Genomic DNA, 22,951 nt, shown 5'->3' on the forward strand with positions numbered 1-22,951 from the left:
TTAACTACACCCACAAAAACAGGAAATTGATAATCTCACACCAGCAAAACCCAAAGAAGGGAAACAGACACACAGAGAGAGAGAGAGAGAGAGAGAGAGAGAGAGAGAGAGAGAGAGAGAGAGAGACTACCACCACCACCAAAATAAGGGAAATTAATAATCATTGGTCATTAATATTCCTCAATATCAAAGCTCTCAATTTGCCAATAAAAAGACACAGGCTAACAGAATGGATACTAAACAGCATCTATTATTCTGCTACATACAAGAAACACACCTCAACATCAAAGACAGACATTATCTCAGAGTCAAGGGTTGGAAAAAGATTTTCCAATCAAATGGACCTAGAAGCAAGCTGGTGTAGCTATCATAACTAACAACATAGACTCCAAACCAAAATTAATCAAAGAGATGGAGAAGGGTATTTCATAATCATTAAAGGAAAAATTCACCAAAATGATGTCTCAATTCTGAACACCTAAGCCTCAAATGTAAGAGCACCCACATTTGTAAAAGAAACTACTAAAGCTTAAATCATACATCAAGCCCCACACAATAACAGTGGGAAACTTTATCACTCCACTCTAATCAATGGACAAGTCTTCCAGACAGACACTAAACAGAGGAATAATGGAACTAATAGACATTATGATGCAAAGGAACCTAATAGATATCTACTAAACATTTAACCCAAATACAAAAGAATACACCTTCTTCTCAGCACCTCATGGAACCTTTTCCAAAATTGACCAAATACTCTACCACAAAGCTAGTCTCAACAGAGACAAAAAAAAAAAAAAAAAAACAAACTGAAATAACCCCTATTTCTTATCAGTCCACCATGGATTAAAGCTGGATTTCAACAACAGTAATAACAGAAAGCCTACAAACTTATGAAAACTGAACAACTCTCTACTGATTTATCACTGCATCAAGGAAGAAAAAAGAGATAAGTTAAAGACTTCCTAGAATTCAATTAAAATGAGTGCACAGCATACCCAAATTTATAGGATACAACGAAAGCTGTGCTAAGAGGAAAGTTCATGACACTAAGTGCATGCATAAAGAAATTAGAGAATTCTCAAACTAGTGACTTAACAGCACACCTGAAATCTCTAGAACAAAAAAAATGCAAACACACACAAGAGGAGTAGAAGGGAGGAAATAATCAAACTGAGAGCTGAAATCAATAAAATATAAACAAAGAGAACAATACAAAGAACCAATGAAACGAAGAGCTGGTTCTTTGAGAAAATCAACAAAATAGATAAACCTTTATCCAAACTAACTAAAATGTGGAGAGAGAATATCCAAATCAACAAAATCAGAAATAAAAAGGGGGACGTAACAATAGACTCTGAGGAATCCAGAGAATCATTAAGTCATACTTCAAATACCTGTACTCCACAAAACTGGAAAATCTATAAGAAATGGACAACTTTATTGATAGATACCACTTACCAAAGTTAAATCAAGACCAGATAAACAATTTAAATAGACTTATAACCCAGAGGGAATTGAAGCAGTTCTAAAAAAAAAAAAAAACAGCGCCAATTCTACCAGACCTTCAAAGAAGAACACTAATACGGACACTCCTCAAATTATTCCACAAAATAGAAACAGAAGGAACATTGCCAAATTCATTTTATGAGGCTACAGTCCCTGATACTCAAAATACATAAATACTCAACAAAAAAATAAAAAGAATTGCAAGCCAATCTCCTTCATGATGCAAAAATACTCATTAAAGGACTCACAAACCGAATCCAAGAACTTATCAAAAAGTTCATCCACAATCAAGTGGCTTCATCCCAGGAATGCAGAAATGGTTCACCATGAAAATCTGTCAATGTAATCTACCACATAAACAAACTGAAAGAGAAGAACCACATGATCATCTCATTCAATGTGAAAAACTTTTGACAAAATTCAACACCACTGCACAATAAAAGTCTTGAAGAGACTAGGGATACAGGGGACATAACTAAACGTAATAAAACCAATATAGAGCAAGCCAATAGCCAACATCGAATTAAATGGAGAGAAACTCAAAGCATTTCCACTAAAATCAGGAACAAGAAAAGGCTGTCCACCCTCTCCATATCTATTCAATATCTTCTAGAAGTTCTAGCTAGAGCAATAAAACAACTAAAGGAGATCAAGGGGATACAAATTAGAAAGGAAAATTCAAAGTATCATTATTCACAGATGATATGATAGTATACATAAGTAACCCCAAAAATTCTAACAGGGAACTCCTACAGCCGGTAAACACCTTTAGTGAAGTGGTTGGACACAAGATTAACCCAAAAAGTCAGTAGCCCTCCCAAATACAAAAAATAAATGAGCTAAGAAAGAAATCATGGAAACAACACCCTTCACAATAGCTACAAATAATATAAAATATCTTGGTCTAACTCTAACCAAGCAAATGAAAGACCTGTATGACAAGAACTTCAAATCTTTGAAGAAAGAAATTAGAGAAGATACCAGAAGACAGAAAAATCTCCCATGCTCATGGATTGGTAGGATTAACATAGTAAAAATGACCATTTTACCAAAAGCAATCTACAAATTCAATATAATTCCCATTAAAATAACAACACAATTCTTTACAGACCTTGAAAGAACAATAATCAACTTCATATGGAAAAACAAAAAAAAGCCAGGATAGCTAAAACAATCCTGTACAATAATAGAACTACTGAGGGCATCACCTTCCCTGATTTCAAGCTCTACTGCAGAGCTATAGTAATAAAAACTGCATGATATTGGCATAAAAACAGACCGATGGATCCTTGGAATCAAATTGAAGAACCAGAAGTAAATCCACACACCTATGGACATCTGGTTTTTAATAAAGAAGCCAAAATTTTACAATGGAAAAAAAGAAAGCATACTTCTAGGAGACCTGCCCTTTCCCAAACAGAAATGGAGGAGGAGTGGATTAGGGAGTAGGAACATAGAGGGCGTAGAGGGAAGGGACTGGGAGGGGATGAGGGAGGAGAAACTGCAGCTGAGGTGTAAAATAAATAATTTTTTAAAAAGGACAATTATTTGAAGTATCAATTGAAATGCTAAACACCTTTTCCTTTTAACATGCTCACTACTACATGAATGTGTCTAACCTCTCGATGAAGAGAAAGCTCATTACTCCTTGCTTTAGTTCACATCATCCTGCAATTGTTACAATGGACACTTTTTCAGGGCTGCACGTTGTTCCACTGTGTTTTATGGTGCTGGTGCCCAAGCCCAGGGCTGTGCATGCCATTGAGCTATACACTGGGACCATATTTGTTTTCTGTATTTTCATTCCTAGCTCTATTTGCCTTCTCTAGACTTTGATTTATTTTTTCCTATTCCCCATTAGTCTTATTTGAATTCATTTGTAGGGATCTATGGCTTATTCCTGATGCTGATTCTTTATCATATATTCAGAAAATATCTTCTCATCCTCTGTTAGTATTTGGTCTTGATGGAATCAAATTTACTTACCATTTTCTCTGTGGCATAGGCATTTTGGTTTCCTTTAAAAATAATTTCTTCCTTATCAAATTAAAGTTGTTCTTATATTTTTGCAACACATTTTCCCTGATAGTTTTAGGATTTCAGTTTTCATACTTCTGCTTGGAATTTGTTTGTATATGGCATGAATTAATAACCTAATTTCCATTTGTTTTTCTTGCAGAAAGTAATTTGTCACAACACCATGTGTTTTATAGAGTATTTTCCCCAAGTGATTACAGTGTCATTTCAGTAACAAACTAAGTTCCGCATCTAAGTCAGTTTCTGGGGTCACTGTGCTGTTCCAATGATTTGTTTATAGAGTCTCTACCAACCACATGTTGTTTTCAATACAGTAGCTTTGTAGGAACTATCTGCAAAGTGATAACCCCCATTGTTCTTCCCTTTCAAAATTATCTGAGCTCACAAAACATCGTGTTATTATTCCTATGAATTTTAAGACCACATCACAAGATTTTTAGTAGGATGGCATTGAATCTTTGGATAAATTTGGGAATAAGTGTCTTTACTATCTGGTTATCTCATCCATGAGCATGTTATAGCCTACATGCATTCATGTCTTCCTCACAGTCATCAGTAATGCCTTAAGATTTTCACCATATTTACATGTAAGACATTTTTCTTGTATATTTAGTATTTTCCCTTTCTTGGGGTTGTTCTGTTTTTATTAATGTTATAAATAATGTTTCACTCTGTATTATTTTTATTTTGTTAACATAACCCTCAGTGTCTGCTTTGATTTACATTTCTCTATTAGATTCTCATTCTTTATGGGCTATTATTTGTTGTTATGGTCTAGATTTTGAATGTCCTCCAAAACCTTATGTGTTGATAGTTTGGTTCCTATTCCCACAGTGCTCAGATGTAGGGTCTTTGGGAGGTGACTGGCTCATGAGGGCTTTGGTCTCATGAATGAACAGCTGTAGGAAGTAGTGGAAACTTCAGGAAATGGGAGCTAGTGAGAGGAAGTAGGTCACTAGGGGTGTACCACGGAGAATATATTGTGGTCTCCCCCTACCCCAACCTTGCTCTGCTTTGCTTTCTGGACGTCATGAAAGGTATAGGATATTATTTCATTCTTTCTCTCCATCTCTCCCCCACTTTCTATTCCCAGCTACTGTGAAGTGAACAGCTTTGCTACACCACACTTCCTACAAGATACACTGCTTTGCCCCAAGTCTACAGCAATAGGTCCAAGTGACTGTGGACCTCTGCAACTCTGAGCTAAATTACAAATTTCTCTTTAGGTTGATTTTTCTTGTGGTTTTTTTTTTTTTTCCCCAGTTAGTGGTCAAAAGCTGACTAACACACTTATGTTTATATAATAATTTTCTCAATGTAGTCTCTAAGTTATTTTTACTCTTATATTCTCTTTTGTCTACATTAAAACTGTCATGCTAACCTTCTTTTTAGTCAATCATTTTGCATGGTACATTCTTTTCCTTTATTAATTAAGATTCCCACGTTCTTTTATTTGTTTTGGAGATATTTCATGCAAACGGCACATTCACACATTGGTTTGTTTTTGTTTTACCTTCTAAGATCTTGCCTTTTGATAAGTGAGTTTGATCTCTTTGTTTTCATTTGTAAGTACTTGGTGTAGCAATTAAAATGTTTTCAGACTTGGGTAATAAATGATACCACCTCTAAATATGAGGACATCCATTCTCTTTCATGACTAGAAGCCCAGTGGTAGACAGGTTCAAGACAGTGTGATTAGTACCCTTGCAGCTGCAAAGAGGCTGCCAGAATAAGAAAGAGATACATGCTTCTGGCAGTAGTCAGAGAACTTGCCCTTGAACCAGACAGGATAAATTGGTGTATTGAGTTCATCCAGGACCCTCATCTTCCTATAGTCATCAGGATACTTGGCCTGCACTCACCATGTGCAAGAAGTCCAAGAGTTTCAACCTCCATGCCACACTACTCGGATTTAGTTCTGATATCAGATCTGTTGTTTTATCATTCTAATATTTTACATTTTTCTTGTCCTGGTTTGTTAGTTAACCACACTTTATTTGATTTATTTTCCTTCACCTACTTAAGATTAAATAGTCTGGGTCATTTTTAAAGTAATTGTACCTAATTTTTTTCATTTATAGGATATATACATTTATATATGGAATTATATAGGGAGACTAATTCAGACTTTTCTCTCAGAACCTCAAGCCAGTTCACATATCCCCCTTCCTTTAACAGAGACTTCTGTGCCCTTTAAAGCCCTTCTGTATTCTTTAACCCAACTCCCCTGATACTGTGTTCTTACAAGTTGTTTGCTTGATATTTTGGTTCCATCTTGTTCTGATAACATATCATACACAGTTTTGTTTAGTGGATTCACTTAAACTTGCGAGCGTAATTAAGAGTTCCCTCTGCTTCTTGCCTCCACCTCTTCCTTTTTTTCTGATTCTAGCCAAAGTCTAACATTTAGTCATTGTTTAGTAAGTACAATCTACATGGAGATCCTAGTGGACCTAAAATGACTTTATCTCCACTTCGCTCTTCTGCTTAATTTCTTGAGTAGGTATAAAAGCACATGTACATATCCAAGAAGTATAATTAAAAGGGTGGCTCATTATGAATTTCAAGAACTCAATTATTTGCCCTTAGGACTTTGAAAATACATTTCACTGCTTAATGACTGCTCTGTAAAGAAGTGAGTTGCCGATCTTATGACTGTGGGAATCATAGTTAATCTTTTTTATTCCCCCCTCCATTGTTTTTTTTAAGGTTTATTATTATTCTTGATATTCTGCACTTGCACCATCAATGTCTAGGTATTGAATTCATCTATGCAATACTACTTTTATACTTCTTAGTCTCCAGTTGGCTAATTTTATAGCTGTTGTGACAGGGCATCATGAAATTAACCAGTGGCAGGGGAGATTTAGAGTTAGGGTATGTTCCTGGTGCCCTTGCTCCATACAGGTAGCATAACTCAAGCCTATAGAAGATGTGGCCCCCTCGCCTTGGACCATAGCTTGTCTGAGACAGCAACTAGCTTCAGACACAAACCCTTTCTTGTGAGTAGGGACTTTTTCATTTCGTTAAAGATAAACATTTCTATCTTCGCATAAAGTGCCAAAATCTTGTTCTCCTCACCTTGGGCCGAGACTTATGGGCTTCCTGTCACCATAATGACATCAACACGTAAGTACTGACACCTTTGTTCCAGATCATGCTAGAAAAGTTGGCAAATTTGCTCTTTTTTATTTCTAGCAAGGCAATACCCGTTCTCTCTTTAAGATTCATTGATTTTTTTATTTTATGTGTATGGGGTGTCTTGCCTGCATGTATGTATATGTACTGTGTGTATACCGGGCACCCGTGGAGATCAGAAGAAGGTATTGGATCCCCTGAATCCAGAATTATAGTTATGAGCCACCATGTAGGTACTGGAAGCCCAACTGTAGTTCACTGCAAGAACAGTAAATGCTCTTGACTGCTGATCTCTCTCTCCAGCACCATCCCTCTTCCTCTTGTTTTTGGCTGTGTTTGGTAGAACTTAGGGCTTTATACCAAAGTGCTATACCATTAAGCTGCACCCCAGCCCAGAGGTTTCCTTGCTTTGGGGTATGACTTGTTTAAATATTTAGTAGCGTTTTCCTCATTGTGTCCATGACTTTAGTTTAAGTATATTTTATTCTATTCAGTTCTACTCTTTTGTCCAGAAAATTCCTTGGTCCTTAATATCACCAGGGTTAGAAATTTAGAAATTATATTGAATCTTTCCCTGGTGTTCAACTTGTTAAAAATCCCTGTTTATTCTGTTAAGTTCCTCCAGTTTTGCACTTTTACTCCTGCTTGATCTTTATTGCAGATCTGTACTGCATGCTGGTAGCCCTCTCCACCAAACAGACTTCTTCTAACAATGAGCCCCAGAGGCTCTGGTGTACATTTTAACAAGGGAGGTAGCATTGTGGGTGACTTAACACAGAGTGTTTATGTTCTTGTCTCCTCTCTAGCTGGACAACCATTCTCTCCCATGGTAACCTCACATCTGAACAGAACTCGAATATCCCTCTAGTCTTCCTACCAGCAATATACTCTTCTGCTTTCTTATGGGTTGAGATTTCTTATTTGCTCTTTATTCTCTTTCAGTCCCAACATGAACTTACATTACTGCTTTTGTCTCATAGTGTTACTTTCTGTCCTCCAATAGACATCAATAGTCGAGTCGATTTTCTCAGTGCCTATACCTACTCACCTATACCAGCTCAGGAATGGGTCCACAATGGTCCAGGTGTGAGGAGCCAAGGGAATGCATGGGAAGGCGTTAATGCTGTGGTGGAAAACCACCCCAGGAAGATAGGGATGCACAGGCAGCAGCAGAAGTGGACACTCAGGACCCCACTTTATTGCCATAGACTTTAACTCAGTTTCATTATTTTCTGCAGCAGAATTGGAGAACCAGGTAAGAGCTTCCAAAATTTGCTTGCACGTAGCGTGAATGGGGAGCTCTGGAGTGATGCTGAGAATAGTGTTTAGTGGCTGGTAGTGGCAGATGAAGGAGCTGGAGCCTGAGTGGAAGCTAGCCTCTGGGGTCTGGAAACTGGCTGACATAAGTTAGGAGGTGGAGCTAAAGACAAAGCATTCCAGAGCATTCTTTCCTAAAACAAGAACATAGGTATCTATGCAGGGGAGAAAACTTCCTCATAGTCAAATGTTTGGAAAAAATTGGATTAAATATAGAGATGATTTCATAGTAGCAACTTTTCTAAGAGACTTAAATTTTGAGAAGTGCCCTATGAATGTTCCAAAGTGGGAGGCAGCATCAATTTTTACTCAGGGTATTTAGCATACATGGCATGTCCATTAGTGCTGCTAGAACACGGTCCCCAGCAGGGCTGCTTGAGCGGAAGAAACACATTGTCTCACAGTTCTGCAAGCTGCAAGTCTAAAATGAAAGATGTCAGGAAATCTGGATCTTTCTGATGTGCGTGAGGACATCTCTCCTGTACTTCTGCCTTAGTTTCTGGTCCTTGAGTGGCAATCTTTGACACTCCTTGCCTCGTAAAGCTGGCCTGCTCTCCACCTTGATGCTGGATCATATGCACCCTCCCTGTTTGGAATATGCTATCTCCACATTCCCCCTCCTTATAAGGATATCAACCATGTTGAGGGATAGACCCACTCTACCCTAGTAAATAACTAATTACACCTACAACAACTCTACTTCCGGATGAAATAATATTCTAAGAAGCTGAGGGTGGACTTCAGTGTGAGCTTGAGAGGAAAACAAGTCAGCCTATAGGATAACCATGAGATGTAGCAGAGCTGATGGCCTCCCTCCAGAACTGAGCATTGGGAAAGGCCTGTCTAGACAACAGGGGAACTGATGAATGGCTGAATTCGCTGAGTCCATAGGATGTGCCAACAATCCAGGAACAGTGGCATGGTGGCAGCTTTATAAATGTGGTAGCAGCCTCTGTGCAAGGCACTTGTTCAAAGTGACCAACCACACTGTGGTTCAAAGTAAAGTCTGCTTACCTACAAAGTACTCTCTCTCTCTCTCTCTCTCTCTCTGTGTGTGTGTGTGTGTGTGTGTGTGTGTGTGTGTGTGTGTGTGTGCGCGTGCATGCCAACTTGCTGCTTCCCAAAAGAATATGAAGCTCATTAAAATGAAATCCTAGCTGTGGAAATAATGGGGTTATTTTTCTACCCCTCACTAATGCCTAATCCATACTGAAAAGTGGATGAGATTTGAAACACAGCAAAAGCAATGAGGCTTCCTCCTCATCGCTGAAATAAATCTGTTTAATACATACGAGGCAGTCCTGGTTAAATGTTTACCTTTTGAACCCTATACTGAAGGAAATGGTTTCCTGAAGCTCTGGCTAATCTTTCAGCAAACTGTCAAACTAAAAACTTGGGTGCTTCTTGATGAGGATTTTAACTGCACTATTGATTAGAGTGCAGCTAGAAACCATTTTCAGTCTTATCTTCATATGATTTAATTGACATTGAGAGGTATTTTAATTGAAACGTTAGGCTGCCTCAGTAGAACAACCCTTTGTTTCTAGCAAGGCAATCTAGCTTTTATGCTTTTAATCGCCATCTGTTGTTCAATAAATGTCAAATCGTTCCTAATGGTCTCTCTAAGCATAGGGTTGGTTTTGTTTAATTTGCTTTTGTGCTCAGTGTTCGTTATGGGCAAATGAGTCCTTGCCGTAAAAGAGTACCATTTCTCATGGTGCTTCAGTCCCGTTAGAAAGAAGGAGTGATTAGAAATAAAGAGACAAGAGAAATGCTTCTTTTTTTTTTCAATCCTTCTCAGCAGTGGAGAGATTTAGAAAGTCTATAAAAATGTTTCCTCTCAGTAGTGCTGATGATTTTCGTCCCATTCAAAGCAAAAAAGGAAGCAAAGACATCCAGAAGTCTTTGAGTCACATGAATTATCAGAAATGGTAGATGCTAATATATATATATTTGTGGGGTGGAGTGGGCACATGCAAATTCAACATGCACTGAAGGCCTCTTAATGTCATAAGCCAAAGCAACTGTTTTGTTTTTTTTTAATCCTGTGACTATTTTGAGTGGATATAGAAGCATTGCAAGAACTCCATTAGCAAGAGACTCTGAGGTAGAGGAGGAAGATGTTTGGTCATGGGAGGAAAGAAGACTTTCTGGGAAGATGCATATGACCATGTTAAAAGATGGAAGTACTTTTGTGCTCATCCTTCTTGGTTTCCTGACACTAAACATCTAGTGTGGAAGGTCATCTTCCAAAGTTACGTTAGCAAATGGCCTGTGAAGAACTCTGAAGCAGATAAGGATTATATGACTATTTTGGGAAGTCAGGGCATTCACAGAGACCCATGAATATCAGGGCACAGTTTTCCAACCAAGAAATATGCTTGATTGCTTAGATCAGGGTTTAAAATATTCTCTAAGAGCTGGGAAGTATATTCTAAGAGGTAATTAAAATGGGTTGAAATACAGGGCTATAAATGGGGGACTGGCACGATTTTACAAGAAACAGATCATAACTCAACATTCTAATGACTTTTTCTCTGGAGAAGGTCAGCAAAGCTATTAACAAGGGAAGTGGGCATGCAGAGTTCTCCATCCCAAAATGTGGCTGAACTTTGAACAAAGTACCTCCGTCAGGATTCTTACTTTAATTATCTGGGCTGGCTGCCTTTTTCCAGGAACAAGTGCTGAGGGGGCTAATCGGGCAGCTGGGCTTCTGAGTGCCCTTCTGCTCTCTGCTCGCTCTCTTTCCCCAAAGGGACAGGAAGGAAGATGCTGACATGTTCATTTTCTTTTTAGGCACTGTATCCAAAAATGCAGTAAATTATTGCAAAAATTAGAGTCCCCCAGACCCAGGTAGAATTTTCCACACTGAAAACAAAAGATGGGGTTTAACAGTGGTACCTCCATCAGTCTGTTCCCTGTCCTTAGAAATGAATAGACCCAGCAACATGTGTCATGTGTCCATGGTAAAATTTAGAATGGGGCTTCATCTCAGGACTTGATCATTTTAAAGTGCATTCACTTCCCAATTGCTGCCTAGTATTATTCATGCAGACACCCACTATATTGCTTATATAATGGTTAGCCTGTGCTTAGAGAAGTGTTTGTTTTTATTCTCTTAGCCCCCATCTTTTGAACTAAAAAGAATGCCTCAGAACTTCTAACAACAAATATTTATTGAATTAAAAAATTATGATGTAGCGAGGTGTGGCGGTACACTTCTGTAATCTTGGCACTTGAGAGGCTGAAGCAAGAGAAGTAGGAGTTGGGGGCCAACCTAAGGTACAGAATGAAACCACACCTAGAAAAAAAATAATTACAAACTACAAGTTTAGAGGATCTTGAGCTTCTTTCCAACTCTCCTCCTCATCAGCTGACCTCAGCTTGGGGGGAAGTGGGTGAGCACAGTGTGTCTCTAAACAACCTTCACTTCTATAGACACCCGGCACCTGTTCTTTTCTTTGCTTCCTCTGGGGCCCACTTGAGACTTAACCTCTATAATGCTTGAGGGCTTAACCCTTATGGTAGAGCCTAGCATGTGTGAGACTCTGGATTTGATCTCCAGCATTAAATAATAGGTTTTTTTTAAGCTCTTGTTGCCCCAGCTTTCAGAAATTGAAAGATTAATGATTGGTACCATCAGACCTCACTCTTTGTAGCAATGGCATGGCCAGCTTTGGACCCACCCTCCCCGCTAGCCAAGGGGTTCACCCATGTGCTACTTCAGAGTCATCTGAGGTCCCTTTGCTTTCTGATCACCCGCACCCCAGCCCTGGACACCATGGGTCATACTCTGGGGCTGGTTCTGTGTAAACAAGATCTCGATACATTGTCATAATGCTCTTCAAAAATGTTTATCACGGAGTGCCAGAAGAATTTTTCAAGCCTCCTGCTGTTAAGCATTCTAAAGGTTAAGGCTTCCAGTAAACTGTGATTAGGGAAAAAAAATCAACGAAATAACTGTATAATCACCTGCTATATTTAGCAGGCTAGATTTGCAGAGTAACCTGGCATTTCTGCCCTGCAGCCTTCTTCAGCACCTCAGGAAGTCTTCTGGCCAGGACACGATGCCTTGCCAGACCAACACCTGGAGCACAGCTACAAGCCCAAAATATCTCAACATTTCCCATAATAAAAGGGAATCCATCTCCACAAGAAAAAAAGAAAGAAAGAAAACGACTTACTATAAAATGGCTGGGATGAGGCAGTGCCGGTTCGTAAAGCAAAACTGCTATATAAACTTCAAGCCAATCTTTTTGTCCCTTTGAGCTGGTATGAGATACAGTCCCTCTCTTTCCATTGCCCAGGACCCAGTGGCTGAGGATGGCAGAGAGGCTGTAGTCTCAACTCTCTGTTCTTTCTCTGTCTCCATTAAGCCCTTTGCTAAATTTCCTTTTAATGTCACTCTGTTCTTCTTTGCCTCAAATAAAAGGACGTTTTTCCAGAAGGCTGTCATTCATACCTCGGGGTGCTCTGGGATTCACTTTGGGGAGGAGAGACAAGACAAAATAATAGCTGGTGCGGATTGCATATGATGGACCAAGAACCTATAAGGTGTACCACGTATATTAATTAAAGTCTCAAAGCTGCTCAATGGAAAGTTTTGTTTTCACTTAATTCTCATTTTACAAATGAAAACTTGAGGTACAGAGAGAGGGAGAAAGTTCCCCAGCATCACACAGCCAGGAAGAACCCATTGCTTTGAACCTAAGAAGTCTGACTGTCAAATCCACCCTACCAAACGATTCTACTTTTCAAACTCGTTTTCACCACCAACAGGGCTCTACTTCTAGGAGAAACTGGAGTCATGTAAATGTTTAGTCCAGCCCTTTAGAAGTCTCCCCCCCGCCCCGGGTACCCAGCAGAAGGAAAGAAGAAAGGCACGTGGACCAGTTGCTCTCCAGAGAGACAGAAGGGAGCTGAGACGGATGCTCACTGGGAGGGTCAACCCTTTTTCTACACACCTTAGATTTCACTGTGAGGGAGGAGTAAGAGCTAAGACAAGCTGGCTTCCACAGGTCATCTCCACTCTTAGCTGTCTCGTGAATGGAATGTCTGGGTGAGAACTTTATTGAATAGAGAGGTTTACAGCTCAAACAGGATCGGAAACTACTGAGAGTGGAGCAGTCCCTGGGTGTCAGTTTCCTTAACTGTCAAGCCCTTGTGGCGTCTGATTTACATAGTCCGCTATTCCCTGGAGAGGAAGGGTAGGCAGGTGCAGGCTTACAGCACAACCTAGAGTCCTCTGGCTGCCCATTACCATCTCTGCGACTGTCAGTTCTCCTTGCCCCAAGCAGAGAGAGGTCTCCCGAGGGAAGCGGACAGGCTAGGGAGGACGGAGACTCTATCCTCAGCCCAGGCGGGCAAGCTTAAGAAATGTTTGAGGGTAAATGGAAATAAGATGAATCTGAGAAAGGCCTTCCAGCAAGCATGAAGCTCTTGAGTATCCTTATCTTCACTCGTCTTCAAAATTCCTTAATTTAGCTGCACAGTGTTCTCCTGCAAGTGCAATTTTTCTCCTGCCTATCTAATCCCATGAAAGAGTTAAGAAGATCCTGAAATAGAGGTGTGTGTGTGTGTGTGTGTGTGTGTGTGTGTGTGTGTGTGTGTGTGTAATGTGTAATTCATGCCAGGAGCCATTTGGATAGTTCACTCAGGGCATGTATCTAAGCAAATGGGTTTTTTTTCTCTTTTCTTCCTCCCTCCCTCTTTCCATATCTCACTCCTTTCCCTTCCTTCCTCCCTCCTTCCCTCATTCCCTTACTCCCTCCCTCCTCCCTCCCTTCCTCCTCCTTCCTCCCTTCTCCTTCCTTCTTTCCTTTCTCTCTTGAACAGAATCTCACTATGTAGCCCATACAGGCTTCACACTCACAATTCTCCTCCCTCTGCCTCTCAGGTCCTGAGATTACAGGGGTACACCACCACACCCAGCCCTGAACTGTGTTTCTGTGGAGCAGAGGACGAATGCCCTGTCCACAGCTTGTGTCCTGATCAGTATAAATCGTATTTGGGGCAGTCTCAGACTCATATGACAGAACACAGTGGTCAAGAGGGAAATGCTGGAGCCCAGCTGCTGCACTGGGCTTTTCACCCAGTTGTAATAAGCGGTGGGATTTCTAGAAGCATCCTGGACAACCTCTGTGGACCTGGTGCAACATCTGTAAAGTGAGAATCATCATAATTATGCCTGAAGGTGGGGTTGTTCTAAGTGTGAGGTACCAGCAAGAGTCCCACCAATGCGAGCTATATACAGCCACAGAAGGGCCTACCAGCACCCTCTAGTCCGGCCCTAATTCTACTTCCTCTTCCAATCCCCCAAGAGGCCCTGATTGCTGGCTTTGCAGAATGCAGACGCCCAGTTAAAATGGAAGACATCCTAGCTGCTGACAATCAGAAGTTACAAGGTCCCTGGGAGAGACGGGCACTTCATTAGACTTTCTTGCTGGTATAACTTAAAATGGAAAAGGCCGCCCCGAGCATCTTGTCATCAGAATAAATATTCTTCATTCATTCGCCACACATTCATTAAGCACATTTTAAAAATAATAGCTCACATTGCACAAACACTCCCCGAGTAAATGCTGTGCTAAGTGCTTTCCATTCCCCTCCGTTCACAACAGCGCTGGGAGGACGGTGCTGTTCTTTATATTTTTGCACAAGAAGGAAACACGCCTTGGGTCATACAATAAACGGCAGAGCTATCATTCAACCCTGGCACAAGCAGGCTTTTCAATACCCTGCCATTTTCCTGTGTCAAGGAACTTAGTTCCAGATCCACAGAGACAGGGAAGTGGGGGTGGCCTGTGGCATCATGTCCTCTCCCTCCACCCTTATCTATGAGGCTGCCCCTCTCATCTGCTTTCTCACTAACTCGTGGTAAAAAATCCCCAGGCTTTAGTCTGCACATTGAAACCAGAAGAAAACAATGCTGGTAAAGCGTTGCTATGTAGATTCGCAAAATCTAGCCTTCGGTGTAAACTTTGCCTGCAAACGCCCTCTGTTCTCTCTGCCGTGACACTGAGACAGAAGGTATAAAGAGAATGCACCTTGTTTTCAAGCTATACAGATGTAATTGTAAAGATTGTCTGGGGCATGCCTGTCTCAGGCATTTATAACATTTTCGACCATTTCAAGGAGACAGCTTTCTTTTTCTTTCAAAAGCGAAATTAAATCATTTGTTTATTATAATTAGCAGTGAGTATTGTATCCATTGAACAATAGCACTACATAGGAAGTAGTGATAATGTAATTATAGCATATTCAAAAGGCCTCTAAAAATATTCACAGTGATACCATATTATATATGTACCTCCTCAGCACATCTCACCACTATACACTACACTACAGTACACTACAGAGAGAGAGAGAGAGAGAAAGAGAGAGAGAGAGAGAGAGAGAGAGAGAGAGAGAGAGAGAGAGAGACCCTTAGTGATTTAGCTATATAATTCCCATTAAAACTCAGTGACAGTTACATGGCTAATATTCCATGCAGCACTTTGAAATCTTTTATTAATTTAAAACAACCTATAGAATAAATCTTGTGGTTAAAAGCATTTTTAATACAGAGGCCAGGAGGGGGTCTCTGACCCCAATGTTGTTCAGACACTTAACCTTCTGAGGAGTCCTGTGGGAATCTTGGCTCACAGCATGCATGTTGGGGGACAAAACTGTTCCCTTGCCTCCTCACAGAGCACAAAGCATCTCTGTCCCCTCATTGACTAGGTTCAGCCCTCTGGAGCTCACCTCTCACTGGCTGCTCTATCAAAACCACCTATCAAGGCAGGAATGTATCACTGTTGGTAAAGTGCTTGCTATGAAAAGATAAGGACCTAAGATAAATTCCAGAATCCACATTTAAAAAAAAAATCCAGGAGAAGAGCACACACTTTAATCACATTTTTTTTTTTTTTTTTTTTTTTTTTTGCAACAATGGAAACAGAGCCGTGGGGCTCACTGGCCACCCAGGCCAGCCTACTCAGCATGCTCTGGGCTGGTGGGAAGGGCGAGGGAGACCCCCATCTCAGAAAAAAAAAAAAAAAGAAAGTAAGAAGGAAAGAAAAAACTACAGACTACAAATGGCACCTGAGGAAAGGCACCCAAAGTTGTCCCCTGGCCTCTGCACAGCACATAGATAGGCAAACACACACACACACACACACACACACACACACACACACACACACACACACATACCTCACCCACCAGGTCAGTGACAGGTGGAAAAGCTGGGGGCATGAAAAATTCCAGGTGTACTGGAAAAATTCCTCTTTGGCTGTACTAGGGCCACTTTTGAGAACTTGTTTCCTACCATTTCATATCTACTCAATGGTGGAAACAGAACTTACATACTAGGACTCTTGTGAGATGAAAGACAAAGAAGTATTTGGTAAATATTCAATTTAAGATTCTGCTAACATTCACTATGTATTTTGGGTTTTTTTTTTTTCCCCTCGTGGAATTAAAATTTGAAACGACTGATTAAATAACATTAGCAGTAGTCTTCAGCACCATTCTGGAAAAAAGAAATGAAACTGAAAGAAAAGGGAAATCAGTGACCCAGGGAATCAGTATTCGACTCACCTAGCTGGCAATGAGAAGAAAATTTTGTGCAAGGAAAGTGGTTGTTTGTCTTCTGTGTGAGGCCACTACCCCTACTGTTCTTGGGGAGTGTGCTCCTCTCTACCAGTTCCTTGTGACAAAGCAGAGACCTAACCACAATGTTTTTTTTTTTTAAATTATACTAATAAGTAGGGATATAAATAAGGGGCTGAAACAATGACTAAGCGTTGAAGAGTACTTCCTGCTGTTTCAGAGGACCAAGGTTGGTTCCTAGCACCCACACTGGGTGGTTCCCAATTGCCTGTAACTCCAGCTTCAGGGAATCTAGTACTTTCTACTGTCCCCAGAAAGCACTGCCTTCATGTAGTGACACACAGACACACAGACAATGCACATATACAATTTTTTTAAATAATGAAAATATTGTGAAAAATCAAGTCATCTGATTTACACAATGCAGCCTGCCCATCTTCAGAAAGTGGTAGCCTCAGAGGGCACTGCCACTCGCTGCTCTTGAGGCAGATAGAACATTTGGCTCCCACAAACTCAGAGAACTGTCCTGAATATACATATTAGAGATGGTCAAGCCTAGCCTATATGCTGGCAATTCCATACTCTGCCCTCAGCAGACATCATAAATCAACCACACTGCTTCTCCTCAGTGAGGGATATCAACTACAAATCAATCAAAGTTAAACCAGTGTGTATTCTTGCTGTGGATTCCTCATGTATCCCTTGCCAATTCAGAAAACTGCCTTGACTATACATACTAGAGATGGTCAATTCTGGCCTATGTTCTGCCAGACTTCCCTACTCTCTTCACAGCAGACGTCATTGTTCAGCCATACTGCTCCTCTTCAGTGAGGGGAGATGTGGTGGTATTCTAATTGTACTGAAATGTGGTTTTGATTGTATGTTAATAAATAAAGTTGCTTGGGGGTCAGAGCTATTAGAGCCATAGACAGAGTGTGGCGGCGGTGGTGGCGCACGCCTTTAATCCCATAGATCTCTGTGTGTTCAGGGATACAGCCAGCATTGGAGACATATGCCTTTAAGACCTGGGGGGTTGTACATACAGACAGTGACAAGGCAGTCACATGTTTGGGTTTACAACCAATGAGAAGGCAGAATGACTATGAAACGACTTACACACAGGGAAATAGCTCTCTTTCGGGAAGCCAGGACTACCGCAGGAGGAAGGGTGAGATTTTAGCTCTGAGCTCTGACCTCTCGGCTTTCTCTTTTACATTGGTTCTGTGTTTCTTATTTAATAAGACGGTTGGTTACATCTACAGGGAGATGTAAGTTTTCATACTCAGATACCAACTACCAATCAATCAAAGTTAAACCATCAAATGATTCATGATCATCATTTAAAAACAAAAAACAAAAAAAAGACAAAAAAAAAAAAAAAAAAAAAAAAAAAAAACCTGAAGCCCAGAGAAGGACAAAGAATTCTTTCGCATGCCTGCCTAGGGCCTGACCTCTGAGTTTTGATTTTTGCCTGGAGCCATTTGTGTCAAGGGAGTTAGCGTGTGCCCACAGAGGTGCTGGTGCTCCTCTGAACTTATCAACTCAAGATTACATGCTCACATGAAAGCCACTAAGAGAAGGAGCCTTACAGGGTCTCCTCTCATGGCTTCCACTTCATCTCTATGGCCCCCAGAGGGTACCAAGGCACAAGTTAAGGATGTGTACCTTCTTCACGCTGATTCTTCATCATTCTTCTCTGCTGTCGTCCTCACTAGAAGCAAGGCAAAATGCAAAGCACTGGCTGAATTGCTTTCTAAAGCTGGGAATGGAGCTAGGTTAGCAGAGCGGTTTGCTAACCTAGCATGCAAAGAGCCTTTTATTTGATCCCCAGCACTACATAAACCAGATGCTGCTGGCACATGCCTATAACCCCATGGAAGGTGGAAGCAGAAGGATCAGAAATCCAAGGTCACACTTAGCTATGAACCAAGTTTAAGGCCAGCCTAAGATACATGAGACCATGTCTTTAAAACAAAAGCAACAAAGGACTTATTTGGTGCTCCTTATTTTTTTTCTCTCAAAGTTCCACAAAGAGGAAGCATTCTCTTCCTTCAAACTAACCAACAGCCGTCTATGAATATGAAGATTCTCATGGTTAGGATGCAACCACACCAAGGTCCAAACTAGTATCAGGAAATACTGTAGGAAGGAGTCCTTCCTTTGCTAGAACATTCTGTTTATGTACCCACTTCTCCCTGGGAGGGAAACATCAATTAAGTACTTTATTTATGCCATTAAATTTCACACCAGCTCTGAGACATATGTATCCTTTTGCAGATAACATGAATGCATTTCATAGAGATTAAATGTCTTTTGCCAAAGTCACACAGCTAGTGAGCAGTGAGGACTTGAATCAAAGATTAGAATGGATACAGCTTCTAGTTCCACACTCTTGTGGTCCATGTGGCAGATCCTGCACAGCCATGTTCAAAGCTAGGACCAAGACCCTGATGTCATGTTCTTGCCCTTGGGACAAGCAGGAACAAGTTGGATCCCTAAAAGGCTGCAATTATACTGCTTATATAATAAAGAAACAGACATATGACAGCAGTTTCTTCAGCCCATTCTTCCAAGGTGATTGAACCTAACTTCAGCAAAACCATCAGCGTGTTTCTGAATGTCATCTCTTCCTTTCACTTACATGCATCTCAGCCACTGTCAGACCTCTCCAGATACTCAGCAGTTAACTTAACTTATGTCCCTCATCTACTGTGTTCCAGAGTATGCACCATACAGCCATCAAACTCCCTCCTGTTGCTCTGCAGAATAAAATCTGGCTCCTGATGACGGCTTATAGACTTCTATCCTGTGGGCTCCTGCTGGCTCTCTTCATCTTTAATTTACCCATTTTTAAATCTCTTTTATGTGTGTTTGCTCACATGGAACATTTATTTGGGAAAAAATATATGTTTTTTTCTTGTGTTCATCTATAACTCAGGATCTAGAAAACTGCCTGCTTTACACTCACTGTTCAAAACTGTCTGTTGACTTTATAAGTGAACATTATCTGCAACATGTAAATGAACATAAACTCTCTTCCAAAGCTGATTTCTACGTGTCTTGGTGTGAAGGACATAAGGAATGTAATGGCCTAGAAACCACTGTTGGATCAGGCATGGCCTTGGTGTTTTAATTAACAGCAGAGCATAGAAAGATCCTCAGCCTCAGTTCCCTTAGATATTAGTGTTGACTTTATCATGGGCAGATATGCTGATGCTATTTAATCATCAGATGGCATTGGAAACAGATGGACATTCCAGGCTTAGGTCATTGATTAATAACACTTTCTAAACACAGCATATGGAAAGAGGTGTTTAGGAGCAAATACGTGGAGTCTACTTTTGAATCCTTGAAGGTGTTGCCAGTGCAAACAGATAATAAGTATGGTAGATTATGGATCCTGCCCTTTTTTGCTCTAGGCTGTTCACAGAAGCTGGGACCCTTTCACCAACTGATGCATCGTTTCTTCATTGCCTCTCAGGTGTGAGAAAAAACAGTTATGATGACTTCTTTCCTCATGGGGGTGTAGCGAGGCTTTCTTAGCTGTTGAGAGCTGTGTCGCATTCAGACAAAAGGAACTCTGTGAGGAGCATAAGGAGACCAAGCATAAAGAAGCATTTAAAAGGCCGCCTGAAGGGTAGGAGACAGACTTGCAGGGGGCTCGTTCTGGCTTCATAATGAGATTTAAAGATTCAGAAATGAAAAACAGAAGACACCGGCAGCAGAAGACATGGATCGGTTCTCCTCCCAAATGGATTAACGTTTGGGTTGTTTGTCCCAGATGTGAGTGCCCAGGATTAAAAACCTACCATATTTCTTCTGCAAGGGGACACTCACACAGAGGCAGTAGAGATCCCCAGGGGGTGCCAAAAAGACACTGCTGTCATCAATTCACTGTGGGGACGTCACTACAAAGGTGCAGAAGCTGGGGACCAAGCCGTTTCAAGCATGAGTTACAACTTGTCACAGGCCAGGGAGCTACCACCAGTCCCCCATCCTCACAAAGTCTGTGGGGAATGGACATGAGACAACGGAGCCCAGAAGCCTGGAAAACAGAGAAAACGCTTTCCTTGGTCCTAAACACCAGATGGTTTCCTTTCAGATAAGACTTCCCAAGCGTCCTCAGCATCCTTTCCTCTCAGCTAACCTTTGAGGCAAGCCCCCTTCCCCTTCCCTGACTGCACCTGGCTCCTGCCAACTGTTCTCCCCCAAGGGTTCTGAGAAAATGAGTCAGGCTTTCTAAGTTCTGGGATGGGGAGTAGGGGGTTTCTACCCTAAGAAACATGTCTCCAAAAGCAAAAGTGGCTTCTTCTGCCTGCGTGACTCAATCCCTTCACGTACATTCTTCTCTCCCACCCACCGCCGCCGCCATCGCCACTAGCACTGGGGTGCTCATGCTTCCCCTTGAAGGCCTGAAAAGTCACGTTTCCTCCAAGCTCCCCCAAAGCCGAATTCTCTCTCTTCCTTGTTCTCCCAGCTCATCTGTTGCGTTTTACGTCCTGCAACCCCAAGTCTGTTTGAACTGTGCTTGCTGTTTGTCTAAGTTTCTCTCCTACTCTCCCTTCTCAGCCTTGGAGAGAGCTATGTTGGACTCACCCTGGTAGCTTCCAGGTCCTGCCATACTGAAGCCATTTAGCCAGTGTTTGTGGAATTCATTAGAGTAGGTGAGGAGGAGCCACACAAGGTGCATTGCTGCAGTGAGGGAAGGCAGGTGTTCTCAAAACGAGTGTGTTTATATGAGCTGCCTGGATTTCATAACCCAATGTTATTGCAGGGGGATTTAGGGATGTCTGTTCTGGCAAGAACCATAGTTATAAGCTTGACTATTCTCTGGCCAGACCTGCCAGCAGCTCACAGGGGCAGGCTCATGCTTCTGCAAAGCATCTTGGCTTAGACACACGGACTAGAGGAATGCTGGCATTGGCTCCTTGAAGTAGCAAGAAAGTGTCTAGTCCTCAGGGTTTCTCAGTTTCTTCTTCTGCAAAATGATAAGTGTCATCCCTATGCTTGCAGACTGTTATACAAACAGTAGTATATGTGGAATGTGTGGTACTGTAGCTGAAGTTTTCCTGTGTCCCGCCTGGCCTGCGGTTGGGACAAATCTTTCCCACTCGCGTCCCCCAAGCAAACAAACACACAGAGGCTTATATTAATTAAAACTGCTCAGCCATTAGCTCAAGCCTACCACTGACTAGCTCTTACACTTAAACTCATGTTCATCTACATGTCACCACGTTTTCCATGACTTTACCTGTGTGTCATTACATGTTGCTTCCTGGACAATGGGCTGGTGTCTCCTCACTCAGCCTTCCAGCCTTCCCACAATTCTCCTTCTCTGCTTATTCCACCTATACTTCCTGCCTGGCTACTGGCCAATCAGCATTTTATTTATCAACCAATCAGAGCAACACATTTGCAGCATACAGAACATCCCACAGCAGTAGTACAGGTACACACTTTTGAGTGTCTAGCACCAAATCATCATGCAACCAATTTGTTTAATAATTTACTCATTGGTGGAGCATATTAACTAAGAAGTACACAGCCTAGAGACAGAGGACCCTCAGCCTTCAAACAAGTCTAGATTTTGAGATGCAGATTAGTAGATACGAGAGAGAGAGAGAGAGAGATGTGTGTGGGTATGTGTGTGTGTGTGTGTGTGTGTGTATGTGTATGTAATACCCTGGGGACCCACAGGCCACACCTTTCAGAGAAGCAGGCAGGTTAACTGCAGATCTTCACCTCTCCCTCCTCTCCTTCAAATCCAACGCTCCAGTCTCACCTCCAGCTCTGTAGCAGACCACCTCCTGTGACCTCCCCTTCCTCTATGTCCCCATCTCCAGTGGATCACACAGATCTTCCCCTCTAACCTTCCCCCTCCCAGCAAACCTTCCCAGGGAGCCCACCAGTCAAACCTGCCAGAGAAGCAAGTAAGCCAGCTAAGAAGCCACTCTAGCTTCAGGTCTTCACTCTCTCTCTTCTCCTCCAAATACAATCACCCAGTATCATCATCAGCTCTATAGAAGACTACCTGCCATAGCCTCTCTCACTCTCTGCCCCCATCCCCATGGGACTAAGCAGATCTGGTAAAATACGCATATCCCTCCCTCATGTGGATCAGCAACCCCACTTCTAACCCATCCCCATTCCTAAGTGTCAGCTCCCAAGACCTAGAAACTCATTCAACCTGAAACCCCCAATAGTCACACTTAGCTGGATCCCAGAAAAAAATTTCCTACCAGGAAACACATAGCCACCACAGCCTCCTAAAAACCAGAGAGGCAACAGAAACTAAGGAACAAGACGACTACCCAAAAAAGACAAGACCAGGTTATTAGTGAAATTATTAAGGCCACTC

This window comes from Peromyscus leucopus, chromosome 9, assembly GCF_004664715.2.
Source record: "Peromyscus leucopus breed LL Stock chromosome 9, UCI_PerLeu_2.1, whole genome shotgun sequence".
In the NCBI taxonomy this organism is placed as follows: domain Eukaryota; kingdom Metazoa; phylum Chordata; class Mammalia; order Rodentia; family Cricetidae; genus Peromyscus; species Peromyscus leucopus.